Source organism: Pleurodeles waltl, chromosome 6, assembly GCF_031143425.1.
Source record: "Pleurodeles waltl isolate 20211129_DDA chromosome 6, aPleWal1.hap1.20221129, whole genome shotgun sequence".
Classification (NCBI taxonomy): domain Eukaryota; kingdom Metazoa; phylum Chordata; class Amphibia; order Caudata; family Salamandridae; genus Pleurodeles; species Pleurodeles waltl.
The window spans coordinates 580,804,810-580,810,816 of NC_090445.1; the positions used below are offsets into that span (position 1 = coordinate 580,804,810).

General features: G+C 41.5%; 1 long non-coding RNA gene across 1 annotated transcript; it reads left to right on the plus strand.

The window, feature by feature from the left end:
• Window positions 1–1,001: 1,001 nt before the first annotated feature.
• On the plus strand, window positions 1,002–3,515 carry LOC138301990 (uncharacterized). Its single transcript, XR_011205208.1, has 3 exons — window positions 1,002–1,105; window positions 2,872–2,973; window positions 3,438–3,515. It is a non-coding gene; the product is annotated as an uncharacterized lncRNA (long non-coding RNA).
• The last annotated feature ends 2,492 nt before the right edge of the window (window positions 3,516–6,007 follow it).

The following is a 6,007-nucleotide window of genomic DNA, read 5'->3' on the forward strand; positions in this document are numbered from 1 at the left end:
GGGCAATGTTTTAGCAGGTTTGGGCATAAATACTTTAGAAAGAATCGGGACAAAGAAGTTGCCAGACCTAACAAATATTTTTTTGCATTCCTGCTGGGGTGCAGTATTTCTGTAAAGGCAGTGTATATACTTCAGCTAGCGAATTCTGTGGCTGATTGAAATTTGGGTTTTCTAAGGGATTCAAGCAACTTGATTTTGCCCTTGATTATTTTCGAGAAAATAAAGTGCAATCCTTTAACAATAGACCAGTTTGGGAGTAGGGTGACTGTTATGTCAGGTTTAGAGGCACCAAGCAGTGAACCCAATGAATATTACCATTCTTCCTGAGCCTCTAACCTGGCAGGAGACTGAAATTCTACTGGAAGAAACAACCACGGAAAAAGGAGGTTAGGGTGGAAAGAAAAAAACTATGTTCTGTTGCACTGGGACCATTACGGACATATCTCTTACACATAGGAGAACTGATAGCTACTGTAGGCCATGGTATGCACATTAAAAGGGGTTAAGACTACAACAAACAATACAAGGGTGGAAGGGCACAGAGGGAACTGAAAGCAAGAAAAAAACAAAGATGCAGGGCATGGCTATTACCACAGTGGAACAGCAATGAAACTACAAAGAATGTTGCCCAGCAAGGAACACATTGTTAGCCTTTTGTGCTACAAATACCAAAAGTGCTCTGGAAGGATATCATCCAACCCCTTTGTTGATTTTACCATGCGGATGTTAGTGGTTTAAAGTCTAGTGGGTTTGGAATCCTTCCATCTCCCAGTCTTTCACTACCTATTTATGATGCTATGTGATCTGACCTTAATATCTCTGGCTTTCATGCCAAAGCCTTTGACCCAAGTTCTCACGTGCTAATTTTCCTTATCTTTTTAAGTTGGAGAGTGAATCATGAGACATGGACTTTGGATACATTTATGCTAGTAAGAACAAGGATGGGCTGTTATGTGTTCCTTCCTTTTACAGTGATCCAACAAGCAGTTATTCTGGTGAGGCGGTAGAGAAGTACTGTTGGAAATATCTGTGGAGGAGCCTTGTCTTCTAGTTTTTCGACAATTGTGTGAGAATTCCAGAGGTTTTACAGCCCTGTATTTTGATGGTGAGTCAGCTTGCATATAGATATGGACATTTTCAGGGGAACTTGGTTTGTCCCTGATCTTTCCAAACCAGCTCTGGGGGTAGTTGGTTATCACTTTGAGAAAGGCATCAGTCACATTCCAGTGTCTGTAGTGAAGCTTGTATATATGTTGTCTGGGTTCTATCAGAAAGGGTTGTTGTACAAGTTGGTGATTTGTATTACTGCACAATTGCAGCAGATGTTTTGTGGCTGATGCTGCTGTGGGTGAATTGTCTTTGATGAGTAATTTGTTGAAGAGTACAATACTGAAAAGACTCCCATTGCCTAGGTTTTGATACTCTGTAATATTAACAAAATGTTGATTCTGTTCTTGAATTGACCAAACAATACAGTATGTTTTTGACTGTGTGAATCTATTTGTGTTGTTTCAGAGAGAATCAGTTGTTTGTGATTTGGATAAAACTGGCAGCAGGGTTATCCCATTGGTAGTCTGTTTCGCTTGTGTAGATAAGCAGAGACTGTCAAGTTCAAAAATGTCCCTGTAATTTGTGGAACAACTTACATAATGTGTTGTTAGCTACTTGAAAATGTATCAGTCAATATCACAAGAGTTGAGGGCTGCAAGGGATGTATAGACACTACTTTTGTAGACCTTTTAGACCAGTCTCTCCAGCAGGTGGGTTAAAATACTTGTCCAAGAGGCTGACCCACATGCCACCAAGTTTGGATCACATTTGGTAGAGAAAGCTATGATTTCGAAAATGTGATCACTGGAGAATAATTCAAGATATGCAGATGGTCAAATGCTGTGACTAATATTGTTTTATATTTATCAGTTTACAGTAAAATTGTGTTACATACTTTGTGGGACATTTATTATCTTGTAGGGGCGGTTCAGACTGCCACTTAAGGCGCTGGACAGGGTTTTGATTAGCTATTTAAAGACAATTTACAACTGGATATTTAATTTTCATCCAGGGCAGATAAATAGGTTGAATTCCGGAATGTGTTGAGTTCAAAGGGTTCTATTCTTTTTATTGGTTCATGGCTGCTTTTAAATTGGCAAGTTATAAAGGTATGCAAATAATACACACCTAATTATCTTCAGCTGAAGCTTGATTTGCTAGTCACATTTCTAGGAAAATCTCCATCTCCACCCTAATACCATGCTATTGCAGTCCGGGCCCATGCTAGGCTTTTTGACACCCTAGTGAAAATTATATTTTGCCTGCTGGCATCCTTGGTGAATGCTAACAGAAGCTTGCTATAGTACCAGCCATGAATATAGTGTCCTGTTTTTCATAAAGTTCCTGCTGCCGCCGTTTTAGCTGTTTTATGACGCAGTAAATAGTCAGTGTTAAAATCAATAAACGTAGTTATACTCAGTTTATGGATCTCAGTAATAAAGGCTGAGTCAGCCCTGACAGGATTTATACCTGTGGGCTTCAGAATACCTAGAGGTCTTAACTCACCAAGGGCCTGATTTAGAGCTTTGCACACAGGCACTCCATCACAAACATGACGGATAGCCCGCCCACCTTAGTACAAGTGCATTTCCTCCTTATTACAAGTGCATTAGATTATATTCTGATGCATTTGTAACGAGGCAGACGGGATATCCGTCACATTCGGGATATTCGTCATTTTTGTGACGTAGTACCTACGTGCCAATCTCTAAATCAGGCCTTAAGTTATCTTGCCAGTGATTTGAGCTGCTGTGAAAAAATTGACTTTGACACTTGTTCTTAACCTTTTGACTTTTGTGGTCCCGCTTTTAATCATACCAGGAGTCCGGCGACACCTCAGTGAGTCATTATTGGACTATGGAAACTCCAGCTTATGCAATTTCGATGATTTGAATGGCAAAACAACACACACAAATCATTCAAGTAAGCATTCCTCAAACAAATACACCAATGATAAAATGTACTATTTAAGACACAAACAAATGTGAAAAATTCTAAATGTCACTTTTAATTATTTTAAGGGAAGGTTGTAATTTTGCTAATTGGGCCATCCGTCGTCCATACTATATTTTGTTTGATGCACCCGTACTGCTTTACCAATTTATGGCACGTGCATACTACAATCACACCTATTGTGTAGCACGTCATGTGCAGTCATGTTTGTGGTGATTTTGGATTGCAAATACATGTCATTGCTTTAGCACAGTATAATACTTAACTTGCAGTAAGAGCTTCTCTTCAGCTGCATTCGTGACCTGGGTTATTACATCCGTGGTGTTAACATCTTATGTTTCTTTTTATATGCCTGTTTTTTTACATCTTTGGATGATTTAAATTTATATCTTTTAATCTGCGCATCCCTTTTCACAACTTGTTTTTTGTTCTAGCATGATGCCTGCCCCATACATTTTATAAATGATGAAACAAGGAGACAGAGAAAACAGAGAGACTACTCTGCAGTGCAAAACTAGACCAGCAGCAGAACAAACCTCTGGATTTCCCGAACACTGTGGCTGCACTGTGCAGACGGGCAAACAGGCTGTAGGTATGCAGAGTGAAGCCATCAATACTAGCGTATTCACAACTGCTGCAAGTGCTAGGATCCATTTGTTGGTAACTATTGATATGCCTGATATGAACATTCATAGTTCTTTCAGTATTACAGAAATGCAGTGTTCTGCAAATGAATTCCACAGATTCATCGTTTTCCTTTGTGTATTAGCAACATACTAAAGACATGGGATTTACATCTGAGAAGGAATGTGGAGAGGGAAGTGTTTATTTCTCCATGTGTATTGTGGGTACTCAGAGGTCCTCATCTCTGCTCTTTCTTCTTGTTATAGCTCCTGGGATGCTGAGTCTTTGCTCCCCTTATCTCGTAGGTGCACCCCTTCTTGTAATTTCTTAGCACCTGTTCCCTGAAGGGGTGCAGTCGCTTGCTTTCTGTGTCCTGTTTAGAGGAAGGTTATTCAGGAGTGGCAGGAATGTACCTTGGCAGTATCACCGACAGAGCCAAGCAGTAAGGTAAGACGCAATCGTAACCTACCACGGACAGCAAAAATGCAATTGTGGCTTGAATTCAACATAGACGTCCCAGGAATAGGATTATCCATTAGTGGAGACTCATAATGCAGCAGGAAGATTTGAATTCAGCTATGGTGCCAAAGAGAGCTCAACAACCATGATGACTCTAGGGGCCTTCACTTATTTTGATAAGGCATTTGGGTACCCAATTTGAAAGGTCAGTGAGAGCTGTTTGGAAATGAGGCCCAATGCTGTAGGTTTAGACTTATGCCTTGCTGGTGTTCAGGTTGCATGTTTTTCTGTCTCCCAATAAATTCCTGATGGGAGGCATAGTACTAATTCTGTTAAATCTAAGATGTAAAACTCTTTGGGTTTCAGGATGACCTTGGTGTCATCTGCATAGCGGTATTCAGTATGGACAAAGGTTGGCTCAAGTAGCGAAGTTTTGAATGAATCAGTGGGTCGTGCTATATAATGCAATTACAGATGCAATGGTTTGTGCTTAGGGGGAGGTCAGGTTTTCCTTAACATGGTCAGAGGGAAGAAAGCAGTAAAATATCCATATTTTTAGGAGGAGGTCACAACTCTCCCAATAAGAGTGGAATAAAGGCCTAATGTGTGGTTACTGGTGGGAGTGGCAGTGCGGAGGACGAAGATTGACAGTGCAAGTAAAATTAGATATCTCACAGCCAGGTGCTTTGCTCTAGAATGGTCTCCTAGAGCATCACATAGCAATAAGGGAGCACAAGGCAGGATTCTGCAACTCAGGGGCCAACTTGAACAGTTACCTGGGTTGGCCGATGAAAGACACTTTAAGTAGTGTCTTGCCTCATGTTGAGTGGCTGCTCTGTATAAGTTAGGGTCAACTATGTAGCACTTTGTCTGTGAAATCAGATCCTTCCCTCGTTTGGCGCTCCCCAGTTCGCAGGGTTCAGTGGGCCCCTCAGACCCCTGGGCCCCGGTGCCACTACACCCGCTGTACCAATGAAAGCTACACAACCCAACATCAATGAAAATACATAACTTTGTTATGAACCTGACGGGCCTGGGCTAGTCTGGAATTCGATTACTTCACAGATCATGAGCTGCGCAGGAGGACTCACGTGACATACGGTCAGCACACCCACATGGCACCCCACAGATTCCAGCACCCCCTCCTCTACTGCAAAAGAAGTCACAAGCATGACACAGCGCAGGGGATATGAAACTCCCCTCCTTCCCCAGGAAAAAAACTGACATCACTCTGTCCGGCAAATTACTGACTTTCCAACCACAAGAGCAGGATATACCAAGGCCCCAAACCTGCCAGAGCACGAAGCATACGTGCAGTACTACATCCTGTCTTATAACCAAGATAGAGCTCTTTCGACCCACAGTTCATACCTCCGCAGGGACTACTTTCACATACCTGTCACAGAACCCAACAACATACAAATGTGCAGAGTTTCCCTACCTTGCAACCGGCCAATTGACGGTTCCCATGCAGCCACACAAACACGGGGATGATGAACTCCTCCCTGACAGAAAACAAACTGAAAATCAACCCCCCCCTCCCCCCCCCCGCCTATTTCTGAAAAACACAGGAAACGGCTTCACACATGCTGAAACACACAGGTCTGTCGGTCAGGTCTACTGTTAAACAAGGAGCTAGTTTTTCATATTTCTATTGCAAGCATATGCCATAAAATAAAAATAAAAAAAGCAAACTGCCTACATGTAGCCACCTCAAAATATTCACTGGTGAGGCTGCTTTACTAGTGATATTTTTTTTACATAATCGAGGTTTTTCAGTTATGCCATATATTTTACTTTTTTTTGTGAATGCAGCAAGAAGAAATCACCATCCAAACAAACACTCAAATTCTAGGCAACCACAATGCAACATAAACACTTTATAACATCAACTTTAAAAAGCAGAAACTGGAAATAAATC